The 22,865-nt window shown below is 33.5% G+C and overlaps 1 pseudogene; it reads left to right on the forward strand.

The window, feature by feature from the left end:
* The first annotated feature begins 7,056 nt into the window (after positions 1 to 7,056).
* Positions 7,057 to 22,865, forward strand: part of LOC109454634 (heat shock cognate 71 kDa protein) — a 46,906-nt pseudogene continuing 31,097 nt past the window's right edge.

Below are 22,865 nucleotides of genomic sequence, written 5' to 3' on the forward strand. Positions count from 1 at the left end.
TGAGTCAACTGGAATTCTTAACACAACTACTTTTTTATTGAAGTATAACTGGTATACAATATCCTATTAGTTTCAGGTGATTATACTGATTCAATATTTATATACATTATGAGATGATCACCGCACTAAATCTCTAGTTAGTACAAGCACTTTGTATTACTCTTTATTGGGTGCTAAATGTTACCATATTCATATCCTGTGTCCCAGCAATTTCACTCTTAGGCATATACCCAATAGGAATGCATGCAGATGTTCATTAAAAATATGTGTAAGAATATTCACATCATTTGTTATAGTTCTTAACTAAAAGCAATTGAAATGTCCATTAATAAAAAAAATAATAAAAAAGAGTAAGTTATGATACTAGTATCAATGGAAAGAAATATAATACTACACAGCAATGAAATTGAACAACTATGCCTGTTGATAGATCTCACAAACCTAATGTCAGGCCAAAGAAGTCAGACATAATAGGATAAATATGTACTGTATGACCTGTTGTTTTTTTGAAATTTCAAAAACAGGCAAAACTAATTAATGGTACTAAAAATGATGGTGGTTTTAATCCTTGGGTGGGGAATGTAGTGATGGAGTAGATAAGATTCAATTGCTTGTTAACTTGCCTGTGTTTTGTATATTCAACATGATATGAAAATTTATCAACCTATATACTTGTGATTTGTCTATTTTCCTCTGTATTTTGCAAATGACGGTAATTCAGATTGGGACAGAATGAAATGGGGGCAGATGTAATCAGATCTGAAGACTATTTAGGAGAAAATGCACTACTGTATTTCCCCAAAAATAAGACCTAACCGGAAAATAAGCCCTAGCATGATTTTTCAGGATGACATCCCCTGAACATAAGCCCTAATGCGTCTTTTGGAGCAAAAATTAACGTAAAACCTGGTCTTATTTTTGGGGAAACACAGTAGACTTCATTATTAATAGCACGAGGGTGAATTTTGAAAGAAATATGATTGGTATTACCCCATGTTTCCATCTTGGACCAATATGCACGTAGAATCTTTTGGGGAGTTGCAGAGAGTAGGAACAAGACTAAGTTTGGGTTGACAGCGGAAAAGTTGGGCCAATATCTTTAAGTCTTCTAGAAGGAAATAACAGATTTCACTGGACATAGTGGTATTTGGGTATATCATTGAAAAAAATCATTATAGGTGATCAAAATAAAAAGAAAAAAATCCAGCAGTGGGGATTTTCCCTAAAGTATGGAGAGAAATATCATTGGAACAGAGCATGAAAATTATGGTTTCTTATATTACCTTTGCTTCACAAACTGTAACTTTGATAAAGCCATATAATATGTCAATTTTTAGATTAATCTCTATCAGTAGTACAGTTGAGTTTGATCAGATGATGAGTGCAATCCTTTCTAGCTTTGAAGCCTGTAATTTTCATGCACTTCAGCTTGTCTTTAATAGCATACCCATAGCCACGGCTTTCATTAATTCAGCAAGCTATACCTTCCGTCAGGCTTTTACTTTCCTTCATAATTTTTTGTTCTCCAAAGAATTTCTATTTAAACCATTTCTTTCCCTTCTACTCATGGAATCCTAATGTATATCAATGTTGTTTTCCCCATATATTTATACTATTTTCTTTTTAAGAATTTGTTTTTCAATTATAGTTGGCGTTCAATATTATTTTATACTAGATTCAGGTGCACTGACAAAACTTTTCTTTATAGGTCTGTTCTGTTTATCAGAAGGCTCTCATTTACACAACTCTGAAAAGGAAAATGATTGAGAGGAAATAAATTTTTCTGTTAGCTCCAGATATTTTCCAATAGCAAAATTTTCATTAATATTCCTGTTAGCAAAGATTTCATTATATTCACACTGTATTAAAAAAACATTTTCCCTGAAGTAAAAAAAAAAAAATCCTTGAATAAAATCTAGAATTTCTATTATGTTTTACATTTCATAATGTTCTATCTTATATATTATTATAGAATCCTCATAAGAATACTATGCTTAAGGATAGACAGTATAAAGAATATGTGTGCCCCAGGCCAACTAATACCTAATAATTTGGTCCTCTTCCTCAGTTATATCCTTTATATTTCAAGTTAAATTTTAATTATGTAAGTAATATATGAATATCCCCATTACAAAACATTAAACTATTATTAATAAGACTAAAATTAATTTTGATGATTAACCTTAATTCAGCTTTCTTAATGGGAAATAGGCATATTTATGAGTTCAGTGTATATAACCTTTGGCTTTTCCGAGCAAATACATAAACATGTTGCACCCATAAAATATGTAACATATATACGAGTAGCACTTTTTCTAGGATGAGTTTGTGAACTTAATTGTCTGACCTCGTATATATGTTGGTGTATAATCACTATGTAATAAGTCACTAATTTATTAGTTAGTGATACTTATTAGCTAGTGTTTAGTACTTTGCTTTCTTTCCAGATCAGTACTTACTCATCTGCATTGTTCATTTTAACTACTTACAGCATAATATTGCAAAAGTTTATCGAGCTATTCTCATTAAAGGATGGATTTTTTTAGATTGTCCTGATTTCTGATACTGAAATCAATGAATGTTATTTAAGTATTTCCTTGTGTGCAGATGTAAATGTTTCTCTTGTTAGGTCTTGAGAACTTGATGATTTGAATAAAATTTAAATTTTTGCTGCCACAATGATTCTCAGTGTCTGTACTATATTGAATCCTTATAAATAATGTATTATATATTTCCACACATCTCTCCAATATATTTTTTATCTATGTAGAAGTTAGATGGATAAAAAATCATATTTTCTTTTGCTTTAATTTGCATTTTCCTTGTGACTAGTGAGATTGGACCTTTTCCATTTGTTGATTGCATCTTTTTTCCTATAAAATTACATTTTTCCTAGATTTTTGTCATTTTCCTGTTGATTTTCATTCATAATTCTTCACATAGTCTAAATACAAATTCTTTGCTGATGTATAGAAAATATTTTTCCAGTCTTTTATCTTTGTTTGTGTTGTCTGTTGCCATAAAGATATTTCGTATTGAGATGTATACAAATTTAAATTTATTGCTTTACTTTTCTGTCTTGTTTTAGAAGCCTCCCCAAATACCAAAGGTATGAATATACTCCATATTTTCTGAAAGCAATATACTTAAAACTTTACTTAGACTTTATCCAATTGTGTGAAACAGGGATTAATTTTTTAACTGAACTTCTAGTTTTGTGGAGATGATTTATTAACTAGTTCATCCTTTCAACATTTCTTTGAAGTACACCTACACCATATATGTTCCATTGGTATATTCTTCTGTTTTGGCACTACAGCTATGCTTTTAAATTCTCTTTGCTTTGTGTTTTCATGTCTGGTACAGCCAGTTGACTGTTTCTCTGGAGGACCCTGGCCAATACAATTATGTTTATAGTGTCTTTATTTTCTTTTTTGTTTCAAGCTTATCTCTACAAACAGCACACTATTTTTAGCTTATTCTCAGCTCTAATCTTTTAATAGATAAATATCAAGTAATTTTTTATTAAGATAATTATAATTACTGCTTTGTGTGACCCTATAGTTTCTATATTATTTTCTTTTCTAGTTATTTATTTCAAGTTTCCTACCCTTCTTACCCTTTGTGATTGTAATGACATTTTTATTGTATCATTCATTTTATTCTACTGCTTTAAAGTTATGCCTCTGCTTCTATCCTAATAGTTCCTCTTGTATTTTTATTACACCTATTTAAACCTACTTTTGAAACAAATTATAGAGTTATCACTATTATCCTTCCACTGAATAAGGAATAAAGCATGTTTTTACTTTCATCTATTCTCTTCTTCACCATTCAATCCTATATGTTGACATACAATTTTTCTGTACTTGACAGAGTTTTACGTGAATTCACAGTATTTTCTATCCTCCCAAATAGTGTTCTGTCACATTTTTAGTATTTGTATAAAGGGTGAGCACCAAAGAGACTTCTGATAACAAAACATGGAAATAAAATATCAGAAGAGATTCAAATTTCATATTTCACTGGTTATTTTCTTAAAAATAGTATCATGGGAAAATAGCCAATTGGATATACAATTGGTGTTATTCCTTTAATATTTTACAATTAAACGTATTTCTAGTATAAACTAGCTATATACCAATATTTTCTAATAACAACACCTTTTTTTAGCTCTGTGTTTTTAGACTATTAAGATCAATAGGCTAGTCCTGTTATGCAGTATTTGCGATTTTTTTAATTCAACTTTAGTTAGAACTATTATGAATATATAAACAACATAATGTTTTCTTTACAAAATCAATTTCATTACAAGTCTATTGAGCATATTTTTTTCCTAAAATTATTTTGTTGAAATTGGATTGTGTTATTTACAGCGCATATTATATATGCTGATCAATATTACTTATAGAATTCTGTTAGTCTGTTCTTCAAATCATTGTGAAAATTTTCAATGCCTTTTCCATTTTTACAATCTCAAGATCTAATTAGGTGTTGGGACTACTAGGTTTATATTCAATGTCTTATCTTCCCAAACTTTTGTTTTGCTTTTTGGGAGAATGCCTTTGCTCAAATTTGCAGCACACTGCTTAGCTTTTTCTCTCTGAACATAATGTTACTTTTGTTTGCTAAGATTTTAAGTCATCAAAATTCTAATTTTTGCAATTATTTTTTATGTCTATATCATTCTGTCAACATCTTTCAGAAGATTAAAAAGTTGTTCTAGAGGTATGTTCCTTACTCTATTTACTACCTCAGAGATAGGTTCTTCCATTTGCTCTTTGGTAACCCTTGATTACGAGATTTGCTTCCTTAGTGGTGTTTGTTTATGCTGTATTGTATTTTTCTGTACTGTATCTCTCTGTATAATGTTTTAGCAGAAGTCAGGAGCAACTGATGTGGATTGGGTGGAGGCTGATTTGAGTGAGCACAGAGAATGTGGAAGACTTGCTGTTTTCCTAGGTATATACAGATAACATTATATTTTAATTCATGAAAATTATTTTTTATATTTGTTTGTTCATTCCATAGCTAGATAGTACCATTCACTCAAATTCTAAGAATAAAGAAGACTTCATGCATGTATAATAAAAACAGATTTCAAAGATTTCTACAAGCTTTCTTGATAATAGTTTTATACTTTCTGAGATGTGTAGTTTGGTTTGTGAGTAGCAATATTTCAAGTTTATATTACCAACAAGGTATCTATAAGTTTATTATATATACATGAAAAATAAAAATTGCATCTTCATTAGATTTACTAAATATTCAAGACAAGTTCATAAGTAAGATTTCTAACTATAGCATTTCCTTTAATTCATGGAATTATATTAATAGTGTTCATTATAATATCAATACCAAATTTACTTTTATTTAATTTTGAAATATCCCTTATGGTATAATATGATTATTGATTTCTGAATAAAAGTGTTAGGGCATCTTACTATGGTAGTTAACTTCAAAATTCTAATGTCTTAACAAAACAAAAGGACATTTCTTATTAACCACATATCCCAATATGGTTGGTGGGTGGGTAGAATGGAGAATCTGCTCCACAGAATCCTTCTGTGCTCTCAGTGCTTTCCATCTACTAGCTCACCATGACTTAAAGGTGCAGGGTTCTCTACTGGGTCCTCTGAGTCTTGATGACTGGCAGGTGAAGAGGGAAAGCATCGAGGTCCACAGGGAACATTTTAGGCCATAAATGACATATATGCCACCTCTAACCAGATTCCTTTGTCCAAAACTGAAACATATAAGCCTACATAAATGAAGGGGGGAAAATGTGGATTATCATTGTGCTGAAGAAGAAAAGGTGATAGAGATATTTAAGTGAGCCTTATCATTGCCATTGTAATTCCTTGCAACAAGCCAATTGGCATAATCTTTGCAATTAACATGAGAAATATTGTTCCATGCTTATTTAGTTGGTAGGGAAAAATTTCAATTTACATTTGAAATTTACATTCAATTACTCAATTTTATGTTATTATCTGACAACAAAAGACTGATATTTTTTGTTTTACTTTCTGTTTCAAATTAGGTTGTAAATGACTTTCAAACGTAAAAAAAATTGTATAGGAATAAGAACAGAAACAAGTTCACATAAGGAGTTCTATTTTAATGGTTAAAGCAGAGTCAACATTCTGTTGAAATAAAGAAAATAAAGAAAAATAAACAAGTAGAAAAATTCCCCACATTTTCGATTGTACTTATTGCTTTTTATTTTCCTTTCCAATTTTCCTGACCAAACTGCTTGATCAGAGAGACAGCAATGTGTTTAATGCATAAGTGATGAAATAAAATGTTTATACCCCAGAACAAAATAATGGAGTATTAGGGGCCCCATAGCTATCATTTCCAAAATTCCATTGAAGCATACGTGAAAATTATAGGAAATGCTATTTGTAGTAGCACTATATGCTAATGCTAAAAGAACATACATGATAAAACTCACATAAGGAATTATTCTGACTGCATGTTGAAAAAACAAAGAGTGAGAAAGACATTTTTGGAACATACACACACACACACACACACACACACACACACACACACTGTCTTAATCTTGATTCCTTAGAAAACAGAACCTGAGGCAAAAATTAACAAGTTAATATTGCCTTGGGGAATACAATCCCAGGGACCAAGAGTCAAGGACAAATGAAAGTGAAGCAAGGGAGGTGGGAAAGCAAACACAAGGTGGTACAATCCACAGCTGGCCACAGCTTTGCCTTAAAAACATTTTGTTGCTCAGTTACGTGGGATCTATCTAGAGAGGCATATGGAAAACAACCAGCCAGAGGACAGGGAGCCATTTCTTCGCTGAATCATCCCTGCCTTCTCTGTGTCCTTGGTCAAAACCTTCTTCTCAGATACATTGGTGCCCCATATGCCTGTTTTGTTTAACCTGGCTGAGTCTCTAGGAAGTCCCCAGAGAAATCCAAGCTTCCTTGGGCATGATCCAGCCATTGAGCAGGCACAAGTATCTCTTCTTATCAGTTGCATTGAAACAAACAAAGGGTCCTTCAGCATAATAGTGTTACCAGTGGTAGCTCCATGGCTTTACCACTTTGGGAGCAGCACGGATCTTCTACCAGAGACACTCTGGCCAAGGAGCAAGGCAAGTGACCAAGACCCTGGGGAGACATGCTTGGAAAGATCTAGGGTAGCAGATAAACTGGGTTCAGTATGCATTCACACACTTCTGAACCACAACGAAGGAAAAATGTCAACAAAAACAGTAAGGAATGGATTTAACGTATATAAACTATCTGTATGTAAATCCAGAGTGCAGGAACTGAGTTGACCAGAAAGAAAACTTGTAAGTTGTTGCCCGCAACCACTAGAGTTTTACATCTCACTCTAACAGTGTTTCAAATTTATTTAAACAATACAAATCTTAAGGATCCAAAAAGAAAGAATAAAGGAATAGATGAAGGTATATACTGTATGAATTTTAACCAATGGAAAGTAAATTCACAGGCCATTGAAGTAGATTACTAGAAGTAATGGATGTTTTCAGTAGGGGAAGGTTGTCTGGAGTGTTCTGGAAAAAAAGAAAAAGAAAGAAGACCAAACAACAACAAACAACAAAAAGATTGTTTAGGTGGCTATCTAGCATGGCCAAAAAGAAGGCAAAAGAATCTTGAGCAGATGTGTCCTAAATGAATGTCAAATTGCCCTCACAGATGGAGGGCAATGTACTCCTATGCAGAACATTAACTTGTTGCAAAGTTAAGGTCTAAAAGTGAAAATCTATAAACTTCCAAACAGTGAAAAGAACTATAGATAAATATCTCCCAATACAATGTTGAGAAACAGAAAGAGCGGGAAATGTACTTTAAAGTATTGAAATATAATGGAAAAGGTACATCACCTAAAAATTGGAAGAAAAACATGTTTCAGAGTATGCTTTTTAATGGATAAGCTTTATATTTTAGAGCAATTTTAGGTTCACAGCAAAACTGAGTGGAAAGTACAGAGACTTCCTATATTCCTTGTTTCCCCACATATGCAAAATATGTGGACAAATATCCACAGTTCTTTTGGATAAATATCAAAGACTGCAATGCTGGGTCATATGGAAAGAGTATGGTTAGTTTTATAAGAAACCACCAAATTGTCTTCCAAAGAGGCTGTACCATTTTGCATTCCCACCAGCAATGAATGAGAGTTCTGGTTGCTCCACATCCTCTTCAGTATTTGCTGTTTTCAGTGTTCTGGATTCTGACCATTCTAATAGGTGTGTAGTGATTCCTAATTGTTGCTTTAATTTGCATTTCCTTGATGACATATAATGTGGTTCATCTATTTGTACACTTTTTGCCATCTGTATATCTTCTGTAATGGCATGTCTGTTCGAATCTTTGATCCATATTTTAAATCGGGTTGCTTATTCTCTTATTGTTTAGTTTTAAAATGTTTTATGTATTCTGGATAACAGTCTTTTATCAGATGTATTTTTTTTTTAAATAGTTTTCTCCCAGTCTGTAGCTTGTCTCTACATTCTTTTGCAATTATCTTTTGCAGAGCAAAGGTTTTAAATTTTAATGAAACCCTATTAAGCAATACTTTTTTTATAAGAAAATATTTTAAAAGACTTGTTGCCATCAAAACAATGAAAAATAATAGCATTGCAATAAAACAGAGGGAATATTTAACCATAAAATGAAAGAACAGATTAAAAAATAAAGGGCAACTGAAATGAGTAAATTACCACGAATACCCTCATTCCACAGGGTAAAAAACTAAGCTAGCCTAGTCTTAGACTTTTAGATTTCTTTTGTGGATCATTTATCTACAGATAACAAGATTTTGAAAGAGAAAAGAATTAGAAATTTTATCTATTTTAATTGTAGTCCTGGTTATGGCTGACGACCTCAATTTATTTCAAGTACAGAAGCATACACAAAAGACCAATTTTCTTACTATGGAAATTAGCTGTACCATATCTATTTAGTACTTTCAGAATTAGGTACTCATATACAGATATTTGTTTTTCACACAGAATAAACTGCTCATGATGGAAGAATTTGCTACAAAGTCACAGAACTTAAACATGAGCATTTTCAGAACTGTTTTGCATTTAATTTTTTGATTAAGAGTAATGTGATTCACTTGCTTTTTGTACTATTCTTGGAATTTCACTTTCCATTATAAACTGGAAGACATCAAAAAAGTTTTGTCAACAAACTTCTGGATTGCATAACTTCCCTTATCCCCTCCCTTCTCCCCCGCCCCCCCAACTTCAACTTCACTTTGGCTTAAGGCTACTTTAAAAAGAGAAAAGCAAACCATTAAAAAAGCAGGAAATCTCCAAACATTGGTTTTAATTTCTTTAAAAAAAATATGTTGTTGATTAAAGAACTCAATTTGCTCTAATGAGAACCTGATCTGTACCAGAACCAATCTCTTCATCTTTATTCTACTATGTCAAAAGTACAAAGTGAGCCATAGGTTAAAAATAGTTAAGAAGACCATAAGGTCAGTTAATAATGTGCATTTTATTTGGATTAGCACAGGTAAACAAAACTGGTATGCACCATAACATGGCAGCAATACAGATAAAGCTCATTACTAATGTCAGTTGCATTTACTGTAGTCACTCACTAGAGAGCAGCTCACAAAACATCATCTAAATATTTTGAATGAAATTACCAAGCAAAAATTTAGACTTCTCCATTATGTATTTGCCCACTTGGTATGATTATACAGCAAGCAAAGGAAACATCATTCAAGAATAGTGTGGAAGCTACGAAAACTTGTATGTGCATTGCCCTATGAGGAAGCATTACGTTTTCCATAAACATCTGACAATCTAATATTTTATTAACTTAACTCTGGAGCAATGTGATTCACATTTCTTCTGCATATCCCATTAGGCTGAGATTGTAAGCCAGGTTTCCTTTTTAATAATATTTTTTCTCTCAAATTTATATTGTCTTTGGGGATTTATGGGACAAAAGAAGAATCATATATATTCATCCTGATTTTCTGTTTCATTCGATGCCTGCTTTGTAATGTAGTCTTCTATTTTTGGGGTAAACTATAAGACAGACAGCCAACTGGATTTTCACACTGGGAAATAAAGAAGAGTGGCATATATATGTCCAAGTAACCTAGAAATTCATGGCATGGAATGGTGTAAGTAGAATCAAACTGTGTATACATTTGCTTTTCAAGCCAGGAAATTCAGCTTTATGCCGGATGAGGATAATTGTTTATATCCCTAAAGTCTTGAGCTAAGATGTCAGAAACATGGAACTAATGTCTCCTTCAATAAGCTTTTAGGGAAGAAAAATCCGAGGGAAGAGTTTTAGTGCCAGCACGGAATTTTTTGTTAATATAGCTTTTTTACTCAGATAAAAATTAACTCTTCAAACTGCAGATAAATGAAACAATTAAAGGCAGGATGCTTTTTATTCTTTAGAAGGTTTCTCTGTCAGAAGGGAAGAATGGACCTTGTCATACAATAGAATATAATTCTCATGATATATGATGTTTTTTAATGATCACCATACCACTGAGATTGATCTGCATGGGTTCATTAACTAAAAAGTCTTTGTTTCACATTCTTTTCTTTATATCTCAGTAGAATTGTCATTTCCCACATTGAAATGTATTTGGAAGTCATAACTATCCACAAAATGTACAATAGTTCTAGTATAGAATCAAAAGCACGATATAAGATAATCTCAGATTGTTAGAATTAATTATCAGATATGTTAAGTTTTATTACTGCATTTGATTTGCATTTGATATCTTGTGTTTTGATTATTAAACAGTGCAGAGCTTGTAACTGGAGATGTGAGAGATTTTAGTTTCTTAATTCTTCCCCCCACTTACAGTTGAAGTATCCGTGACCAATGTTATTGTTACAATAGTTGATCAGAAAAGGGAGACATGGTGGCATAAAGAGAGATGTTTCCCCACCGCCACCTCCCCCAACATCACCACATAACCATCTGTTTCCCCAAGCCATCGAAAATAGAAAAGCTCTATGTCACACTAATGATGTTGCTAACATTACCACCCTTTCATGACATGCCTTTGTCTTTCCTTCCAAACAGATAAGCACCTCCTAGGATTTTCCTATATTTTGGAAATTCTGGAGATACCACTGGGAGGGAGTCTAAGACTTTTTCATTATAATCATTTAGAAACAGTTAATACGTACTTTATATCATATTTTCTTTTGAAAACCAGCATCGTGCATTACAGTATGAAACAAAGTTTTATTAAAACAACTGAAATATTCTAGTTTTATGTTAATTTTCTTTGTAATATTAACACATATTCATGATTTTCTGAAAGAAACAAATATCCATCTATAGTAAATATGCTCAGAATTTTGTCACAAACTCCTATTTTTATGGAAAAAAAATTGATTCAAGGTGAAAAGAAATAAAGCACGTATACTAGATTCCATTAACTTACATTACAAATTCCTTCAGCTCAATGCCTATGTTCCATAAAGACCACTTTTGATTAGATATTGAGCAATGAACAATGACAACTTGAAAAACTGTTTTAGAATTAGATATAGGTAGTGGTGAGATAAGCTAATTATTTTATGATCCTCATAAATGAATTCAGATCATTATATTGATGATATTCTTTACATTTATATTTCTATGAAATTATTCTCAATTGATTTAGAAGTTAAAAATATTCTCAAATATTTTGTATCATGACTATGTGCTTTCATAGCAGAATTTACATTATTTTTAAATATTATCCCTTATATTGATTTGTATAAGATTTATTTAGAAAGTTCCTTTTGATAACAGAACTTGTTAAATAATTTTATCTGCCTACAATAAATTTTTCAGAATGTGTGTCCCAGAAAAAAAATCAGTAAACAGTTGAGATTTTCCAGTTGAACCTGAACTAGCCTGTCAGCTGTAGTGTTATCACATACATTTTGTGAATATAAACATGATTGACATTTAAACCAGAGGAAGGTAATAATTTTTTTTTTTTTACTTTAGATAGGAACAGGCCTCTTCATGATGATCTGAGAGACTGTGAGGATGTTCCTCTCCTCCTCCAACCCCCAAAAAGAGAAGAAAAAAATGGTTATGATTAATCTTACATAATGACCACTGAAAGAAAACGGTTATTGGTCCATGCCTTAATAACTTTAGTTGTAGATCTTACTCAGGGAGAAGTCCTACCTACAACTTCCAACTTCATATATTTACTCATGATAATGATATCAGTAATAATAATACCAAGAATAGTCATTTGTTTCTTGAATCCTTACAATGTGCTAAGTACCATATTAAGTGCTTAAGGTACATTGTCTTAACGAATATTCAGAATGACCCAATAATGTAGGTACTGCTTGCATTTCTGCTTCCGGGAGAGGAAACTAGACCTTGGAAGATAAACACTGTCTGGACCACCCTGATAGAATATATCAATGCCAGGACTTGGCTCCAAGTGGCTGTACATCCGCAGGTGCTCTTTACCACCATCATCCTTTCCTCTTCTGCAAAGAGAACTTCATGTTTCCAGAAGCGGAGGTTAGCCAAATGAAAAATATTTTTGTGAGGTTAATGTGCTAATATTTATCTTTATCTCTAATAATGTTCTTTCCCACAGAAATTTGATGAGTAACTGTATTTGGCTTTGTTGAAGGTGACATTCAGTTTCCTGAGTTTTAGACGCCACCACCCTGTGGAGTCTCTCTGTTCTTCACATACATCAGCCTTTCTATGTTTAGTAAATACTGTAAGAATCTTGTAGCGATTGTGGAATGTTGGTCCCAACCCAGGACGTAAAACTCTAAACCACAACTTTGAATTCTATAGAGCCCCGTGAAAGTGAACTGAAGTTATCCACAGTTAGAGTTTGGGAATATTCAGACTCTCTTGAGGGACTGAGAATCCTTGTATGACCTCAGAAAGATGGAAAAGAAAATTGGGGCCTTACAGCAAACCAGCCACAAACACAGGGATAGTTTGCTAGTGTGAGTGAAACAGCAACAGGGTTCAGGTTTGAAGACGTTAATAGGACCATGTGAAATAAGAGGTTGTGCTTCACACTCCATCAGAATCCATCAGAATCATTTGAGGAGATTTTACAGAATATATTAGGTTGGTGCAATAGTAATTGAAATTTTTGCGATTATATTTAACCTTTTAAACCGCAATTACTTTTGCACCAACCTAATAGATGGTTGGGTTTTGCTGTTCATTACTCTCATTCTGTCAATATGAAATGAACCAGAAAATCAGTATCTTTTAAACATCTCACTAAGTGATTCTCAGCCAGAGCCAAGGTTAGGGACCAATAGCATAAAAGAAAGAAGTGTGTCCCAAAGGGTGCAAGAGCACTGCTGTGGAGAGTCACTTTGAAAGAGCTTGTCCCAGGAGGCATAAGAAGTTTTCTGTTGGCCAGAGAAGAGAAAGAGCACCTAGGTAAATAGTCAAGAAGAGGTTTGCACCTACAAGGAGGCCGCTGATGGGAAGCATGGAGGTTGGGGCCCGAGTACTGGAGTAACAGTGAGGGCAGAAGACCAACAGTATGAGTGACCCAGAAAAACAGTGAAGGCAGCGATATTAGAAAGACATTAGAAAGGCCAGGGACCTTCACCGTCTTGTTTATTAAGTATGCCCAGTATCTAGAATCACATCTTGTTCACAATAGGTAATCAATAATTGTTAAATAATTGAGTAAATAACACTAGGACCAAGGGTTTAGAATGTTGCAAACATCATAAAGTATCAAATGATAACCAAACAATCCTTACCTATCCACAAATGCATACCTCTCCAGATACCTAGATAGTTGACAGATAATTGATGGAGATACCAGGAAAAGATTGGATTTTTGTTTTTATTCTTGCAAGGGAAAGCTTAGGGCTTTGAGATTTATAACACAATGCATTTAAAATATAATACATTTGTATTCACAGATGTGGCATGGGGACAGTTACATATCAAGTGGAACTTTTGATATGCATTTCTTCCTTTATTTGAGATCTGTTCTAAACCACCTGGCAGATGGGAACTCTAGACAATTGTAGTTAATGGCTAAAGCTGTCTTCACCTAGTTGGTTAATTCAGCTTAAACCTAAGATTATTAAAATTCAGATGTTTCTGAAAAATGGTCTCAATTGACTGATTCCTAGGAGAAATATATATTTGCCATTTAATCAGTGAGGGCCCGATTCCTGGTAGGCACTTAATTTTATCTGCTACAACAAGGAGAAGCAGCTGTTCCATATCCATTCATCTTTAGGGCCTCAAACTAAAGGGAAAAAAATACAAGAAGTTCAAATCTAAGTTATATTGGGGTATATAAGAATTAAATTACTACCTGAGTCAAAATATCAAGGACATTCTTACTTTTACTCTTTGAAAATTACATAGTTTCATTTATTTAGAAATAAATAAGATCTGGTTATTATTTCCCCACCAGTTGGTAAATGAAGTTTCTTAATGGACGTTTGAAAATTCTTGATTAGAAATTCAGCTTCCTACTTCCCTTAAATATGTGACTTATCAGTCATACATATTAAAATGTTTCTCTAATGGCCTGGTTATACAGAACTTAAATTATTTATTAATTATTGCAAAGATATAGACCTCAAAATAGTTTGCCTTTCACTTTTGGTTTACCTAATTAGATGTGACTGCTTTTATCAATACCTTGCTATAATTAGCAACAGACAGAACACTGTCTAAAAGTAACAAGTCCAGTCTACAAGGTGATCTAGAACCGTATTTAAAATTAAAAATAAAACGCAGTATCTGAAAAAGATGGTATGTTCAGATTTGTCATTGTCAACTTTTCTGATCTGAGTGAAAGTAAACCTTTTGCTCCAAATGCAAAAGCCAGTATCAAATTATAAGTTCAATTTCTTCAACTTTAAAAATATGTGTGTATATTACATCATTATCCCTTCTTCCCATCAGATTTTCCTGGTACTGTATGAAATATTTTTACCTAGTGAAGCACAGTCATTCCAGACAGAAACTTCCTGAGGCTAGTTGCATTTTTTCAACATGGCATTACAGAGGTACAGAAATTTTCACTTCTACCTGAGGTTTAACTATGATACAGCAGAAGTTGAGACAGGTACTGGACTTAATTATTCAAAGTATGAAATCATTGTCAAGCTCTTGAACACATCTTGAAGACATATTACATTTGATTTAAAGTGAATACAATGATTATTTTAACAAAAATAACTAAGTCCAGAAAAATGATCTTTTTTTAATTTGATGTTTCTCATTTGTTTTAATATCTAGATGTCAACATTTAGATTTAAAATTCCTAGTCTAATATTTACCTTATAAGGCCAATATGTTAGGAATAATTAACAAGAATTGACATTAAAATAAATAATTCTAAATATGAAACCATGCTTTCAAAATATTATAAAAATCAGCAGAAGAAGGATAGATTTTTTAAAAATAAATTGTGGGATTAATTGTCTTCCTATATAAAAAAAGTGTGAAATTGGATCTTTCCCTCATACTAGTCATAAAACTACAAAAATAAATTCTAGATTGATTAAAGATTTCAATGTAAAAACTAAAAATATTAGAATAAAATATTTAATATACTTATAGGTATTTTTAAATGCTGCTAAAATACCATGACTCCAGCTAATCCATGAGCTTCTCTGTGTGTTTTGATTTGACTACTTCTGATTCAATTTGGTGGAATCTTTAACTACATTGTTGTTTTAAAAATTCAACTTAAAGAGAGCCATAAAGTCTTGGGGGGGGGGGGGTACTGAGTGCTGAGCAAGATGCAGTCTGCTTTAAAATGATCTGTTATTATCAAAGGAATGCATATCAGAAGGAAAACAAGGTAAAAGAGACACATCTCAAACTCATCGTTTCTTTATTATCATGTTCAGAACTGACAAAAATGATTCCAAGTAGCTGTTAACTAGCAAGTCAAAAGGATGTTCTTTCAAGTTATATGAGAGTGTTGGTATTATGATAATGCAAGATGTTAAAATGATATTATCTTAACTGGTGAATGGTGCAGGTGAAAATCAGGTTTTGGAAATCTAGAAAGAAAAAGTTCAAAGGCTAGACGCTGAAAGCGAGGCCAGTGTGGGCGTGGGTTCCCATGTGGCGAATGAGAAGCACTGGACTGTTCCCCTAGGTCAACACTGATTCCCACTGATGTGTCTGTCAGTTGAGAGGAAGTGTTATGGGTATGAAAGATGGATTCCTAAGAGAAAAGGAGTAAACATTTAGAGGCAAATGGGGTGAGTGGCTGAAAGATCGGTATTAAGACAGGTGCTGAATCCATGCTCTATTTCATGTTTTGTTTAAGGTTATCTAAGAAAAGAAGAAAAACAGTATTAAAATAATGAATAGGAAAGATTCTACAATATTGATTATTAAGGTTATCTATGAAGAATTCTGGGGAATTTGGTGACATGCAGGAAGCTCCCTTCACTTAAATCCCAAACACAATGAGTTTTCCTCTCCAGATAGCAGGAAGCAAGTGGGACAGGATTTTTCTCCCCCGAGAGCAGGGCATCCTGAACAGGAGCCCCAGGGAGGGCCAGAGATCTCTACAGAGGCCTAGGGACTATTGCAGGCAAGTCTACACCAGCTCCTTTTAAGTATGCTGGGTCTCTTTGGCCCTCAGGTGGCCACGTAGGAGCTGAAGGCCTGAAGTACATCCTTGTTTCCCTTGAAACTGAGCAAGTGCAAGCAATGAAGCTTCCTCCAGATCCCTTATTGGCGGTATGGCAACCTGCCTGTTTGTACATCACTATGCATATGCACCACCTATGGCACGGCACACACTTGTTGGAGGATCAGCTAGCTATACTGATGACAAGGAATTTTGGCATCTTGTCTCCAGGGCCCATCAGCCAATGAAAACACCTCAGTCAGAACAAACCCAACACATGTTCAGCCAAATAGAATGGAGGAGGAGACAGATAACAGTCTGCATAAGAAAAAAAAGTTTAGAGCTTAAAAAATTGCTTTCATAACAACAACAAACCAGTAACTCTATTGATGAAAAGACTAGTGAATGTTCAAACCCAAATTAGTGGTTGAAAGATCAAATGTAAGAAATATCTCAAAGCAAAGAGTAAAGCACAAAATCATGAAGGAAAATAGTAGAATTGGAGAATATAGTCAAGAGCAATTATATGAAAAATAGTTTTATAAAATGAAATATAAACTGATGATAGACAAGAATTTACGAATTAGAATAAATTTTTCTTGAAGAACTAAAGAAAGACTTCCTACAGAAAAAGCTCACTGAATTCAAAGCTATAATGATAAGAAAAGGCACACAAAACTAGTCATTTTCTGATAAAACCTTCAAACTCTAAGAATAAAGGGGAAACATAAGATTTAAGGCAAAGAAAACAAGATGTCTATAAAAGAAAAATAATTATGTTACCATCAGACTTAACTGCAACCTTGAATCAGAAAGAAAGCAGAATAACATTTACACAGTGCTGAGCTGAAAGGACAGCAACATGAAAGTACTATACTCAGTTAAGTTACTATTTGGCAAATTTATTTAATGATAATCAGGAATTTGAGGAGTTTATGATCGATGGCTATCTTCTGAGGAAAAGAGTCAACACATGCCTGTGTCATTCAGGGTTCTTCTTGCCAACAACAGAATATGTTCTAAATGTATAAGCAAAAAAATAATTTATTAAGGGGAATTAGATGGGCACAGAATTTCCAGAAATCCCAGATTGTCAGGATTAAATACTATGTGATAGATCTGGGATTACCCCAGAGAAAAGTTAGTAGGAAAGGTCCCATTTGCCATCCTGTAAATTGTGTATAAAAAAGAATGGAAAGGCCTGCATGGAAACATAATAGCTCGTGAGAAAGTTTACTCTGAGGAGAAAAGAGAGAATGGCGATAAAATGTGAAAGTGAATGGCCATATTTTTCTCCATAAACTTGGATATTCTTGGAATATTTTATAATCATAATATCTTAGGTATTGTTTCATAACAGTGTAGAATATAGCAGAATATTCTGTTCATGATTTCAAAAAGACAAAATAAAAAGTTAAAATCAATGTAATGTTAGATACTTGTTTTGGCTTTTGGGTGATTAATGGCTATTACTTCAATTAAAGAGTGGAAATTCTAAGCAAGGGGTTCAATTTGGCCTAATAAAGCAAGAGGCTGCCAGGTAGATTTAATCTGTGTGAATTAAAACATTGTGTGTATTTGAGGGGTAAAAAATTAAATGTGATGTGGGCTTAACTTGGCTCTCTTCTACTCAGGCTGGCTGTAATAAAGGACTCACATTGTCTTAATGGAAAATACATCCACTAGTATGCCAAGGTCATCACAACTTAATTGCCTCAGATTTCAATCAGTGATTTATCAAATGTGAATACCCTTTGGGGAGAAATGTATAAAAACCTGAGCTCTTGTGTAAACTATATCTTGCGATTTGTATAGCAAAATACACCATCAGCATCCTTGTAAAATACATGTGTACCCATGAGGGCAAGAACCAAAATGCATTGCTCATTTTGCAGAATAGAGATAATAACTAAAATGTACTGGAGATCTAATACAATATATTTTAGAATAAATTTGATGATTTATCAGTTATTAGGTTTACTAATCTTTCAGTTAAAATGTTCTTAAATGCATAATCAGATTCCTTAGCGAAAATTTTAAAAAATCTTTAAAATCCTATAAAATGACACAATCAGTTCTCTGTATTGATGGACATAACAAATCATGTTACGAGAGAACTTGCTTGCTCAGGGAAGAGTCATTGGAATGTTTTCTGCATACTTACATATATATTATAAATATGAATCAAATAAGACTACTCTGTGTCTGGAGAATTGTGAAGTAAAGCATCTGTGGCCTTGAATCTTTTCCAAAGCTGCTTGGAATGTAGAACTGATCAATAGGTACAACGTGGACACATTTGAACCAGGACAAATAACTTTCTGAAAGGAAAGAGATTGAAACCATAGCCATTTTATTTTGAAGTTTAATATTATTAAAACTTCTCTGATGGAATGTCATTGATCTAACTGATGTTAACTGGAAGAAAAATTTTTAAGGACATTCAAAAAACTCAACTACAAGGAAGAATTATACATTGCTAACCCAGGCTAACCACCAGAGCTGGATGTTTTTTTTTTTTTTTTTTAAAGGTCTAGTTTCAGAAAATATATGGCTACAGCTGTCAGTCTTTTATAGAATCAATCTCAATGGTATGGGACTATGAACTGGACATTTGAGAATTAACAGAATACATTATAACATTGAAATACAATGCCAGGATTGCTGTAGGGATCTGGATTACCAATGATAGAACACTTGTTGTGAACATGTGCGAGTAATATCTGATAGCAACATCATATAATAAGGCCAAAAGCAAAAGTGTCCGTGTCTGATGAGTTTGGGATGCCATAACAAAATACCATAGATGGGGTGACTTAAAAAATAGAACCTTATGTTCTCATAGTTCTGGTGGTTGGAAGTCTGAGATCAGAGTTCCAACATGGTTGGATTCTGGTGAGAGCTCTCTTCCTGGCTTTCATATAGCTGCCTTTTATCTGTGTCCTCACGGGGGGGGGGGGGGGAGAGAGAGAGAGAGAGAGAGAGAGACAGAGACAGAGAGAGACAGAGAGAGAGAGAGACAGAGAGAGAGACAGAGAGAGACAGACAGAGACAGAGACAGAGAGACAGAGAGACAGAGAAACAGAGAGACAGAGAGAGAGAGAGAGAGACCATACACTTTCTAATGTCTCTTCTTATATGAGCACTAATTCAATCATGAGGTCCCACCCTCATGATCTCATCTAAACCGGATTATTTCTCAAACCCCATCTCCAAATACTCATCATAGTGGGGGTTGTGCTTCAACATATGATCATACACCATGATCAAGTAGGATTTTATTCCCGGTATGCAAGATCAGTTCAATATTCACAAATCAATCAATGTGATCCACCACATAAGCAAAACGAAGGATAAAAATCATATAATCATGTGAATATATGCAGAAAAAATGTTTGACAAAATCCAGCATACATTTATGATAAAAACTCTCAGCAAAGTGGGAATAGACAAAATGTACTTCAACATACTAAAGGCCATATATAATAAAGCCACAGCTAATATCATATTCAACAGGGAAAAGCAAAAAGCATTCTTCTTAAGATCATGAACAAGACAAAGATGTCCACTTTTACCACTTTTATTCAACATAATACTGGAAGTTCTAGCCACAGCATTCAGACAAGAAAAATAAATTAAAGGCATCCAAATGGGAAAGGAACAAGTAAAACTGTCAGCATTTGCAGATGACACGATACCATATGTATAGAACCCCCAAAATCCCACCAAGAACTATTAGAACTTATAAATGAATTTAGTAAAGTAGTAGAATACAAAATTAATATTCAGAAATCACTGTGTTTCTATACACCAATTATGAATTATCAGAAAGAGAAATTAAGAAAACATTCCCATTTGCAACTGCATCAAAAACAAACACACAAACTAGGAGTTAATTTAACAAAGGTAGTAATAGACCTGTCCTTGGTAAACCTAAGACATTGAAAAAAGAAATATAAATAAATGGAAGCAAATACCATTCTCAAGGATAGGAAGAATTCACATAGTTTAATTGTCCATACTACCCAAAACAATCTATAGAGTCAATGCAATCCCTATCAAAATACCACTGGTATTTTTCACAGTACTCAAACAAATAATCATAAAATTTTTATGGGAACCACAAATGACCCTGAATAGCCACAACAATCTTGAGAAAGAAGAACAAAGTTGGAAGTGCTATCTGATATTAAACTAAATCACAAGGCCATAGTAATCAAAACATCATAATATTGGCATAAAAACAGACACAAAGATCAATGGAACAGAATAGAGAGCAAACAAATAAAACCATGTCTATATGACCAATTAATCTATGACAAAAGAGGCAAGACTATACAATGGGGTAAAGAGAGTCTATTCAATAAATGTTGTTGGGAAAACTGGACAGATACATGCAAAAAATGAAACTAGATCCCCTTCTTACACCAATACAAAAATAAACTCCAAATGGGTTAAAACTGAAATTTAAGACCCAAAACCATAAAACTCCTAGAAGAGAACATAAGCAATAAACTCTCTGATATTTCTCTTAGTAATATTTTTCCTGATATATCTCCTCAGGCAAGGGAAACAATAATAACAAAAATAAGCAAATGGGACAACATCAATAAAAACTTTTTGCACAGAAAGGAAACCTTCAACAAAATGAAAAGACAACACACTGAATGGGAGAAGATTTTCACCAATGATACATCTGATAAGGGCTTAATATCCAAAATTTATAAAGAAGTCATACAACCCCCCAAAAACAAATAAACAAACAAACGAAAACAATCCAATTAAGAGATGGGCCGAGGACCTGAATAGACATTTCTCCAAAGAGGACATACAGATGCCATAGATATATGAAAAGATGCTCAACATCACTAATCACCAGAGAAGTGCAAATTAAAACCACAATGAGGTACCACCTCACTCCTGTCAGAATGGCTATCATCAATAAATCAACAAACAACAAGTGTTGGTGAGTGTGTGGAGGAAAGGAAACCCTTGTGCACGGTTGGTGGGATTACAAATTGGTGCAGCCCCTTGGAAAAGAGTGTAGAGGTTTCTCAAAAAATTAAAAATAGAACTACCTTATGACTCAGCAATTCCACTTCTGGGTGTTTATCTGAAGAAATCCAAAATACTAATTTGAAAAGATATATGCACCTGTATGTTTACTGTAGCACTATTTACAATAGCCAAGACATGCAAGCAACCAAAATGCCCATCAATAGACGATTAGATAAAGACGATGTGGTACATATATACAATTGAATATGACTCAGCCATAAAAAGAATGAAATCTTACAATTTCCGACAACATGAATGAACCTAAAGGGTATTATGCTAAGTGAAATAAATCAAAGAGGGAGAAATTATATCACTTACATTTGGAATCTAAAGAATAAAACAAAACAAAAAAAAACAAACAGAAAAGGACTCATAGATACAGAGAACAAACTGATGGTTACCAGATGGGAGGGGATTGGGGAGGCTGAGTGAAAAAGGTGAAGAGATTAAAAAGTACAAATTGGTAGTTATAAAATAGTCACAGTGATGTATAGCACAGTATAGGGAATATATTCAATAATATTTCAATAACTATGTATAGTGACATGTGGGTACTAGACTGATGAGGAGAATCACTTCATAAATTATATACATGTCTAACCACTATGCTGTACACCTGAAACTAATATAAAATAATATTTAATGTCAACTAAAATTGCAAAATTTAAAAATTTAAAAAAATCTGAAAAAAAGAAGAAGAAAAAGAAAAGCTACTAAACTCAATAAAGATGAGAGTTTGTGGCATTTCAGAAAGGACCTATTATCTTCCTCCCATTCCTCAGCTCAGCATGACAGAAGTCCATTCCTGGTAGGTATTGCCAAGAATTTGGTGGTCCCTCTCACTCCTGCTCTCATTCAAGGGCTAAGGTATCGCCATAGGAGAGGCAGGCTGTCAACATTTCTTAGCACCATCCAGCTCTGTGTTGCAGAGGCTAATTCCAGGAGAGTGCAACCAAGAGATTTGGTCTCCCTTCCTCTATCCAGGCCCAACTTATAGTATGGAGGATATAACCCAGACGTGGCAGGCAAGAATACTGGGCTCTTATAACTTTTACCCCTGTTCCCTCACAGAGTACCTTTTCATACAATAGCAATGAAAAATCCAAAAATTAGCTTAAGTAAACAATTCAGTTTACAATATCTGCAAAGATAATAAAATACTTAGGAATACATTTAACAGAAGTTCAAAAATA

Source organism: Rhinolophus sinicus, linkage group LG01 (genome assembly GCF_036562045.2).
Source record: "Rhinolophus sinicus isolate RSC01 linkage group LG01, ASM3656204v1, whole genome shotgun sequence".
In the NCBI taxonomy this organism is placed as follows: domain Eukaryota; kingdom Metazoa; phylum Chordata; class Mammalia; order Chiroptera; family Rhinolophidae; genus Rhinolophus; species Rhinolophus sinicus.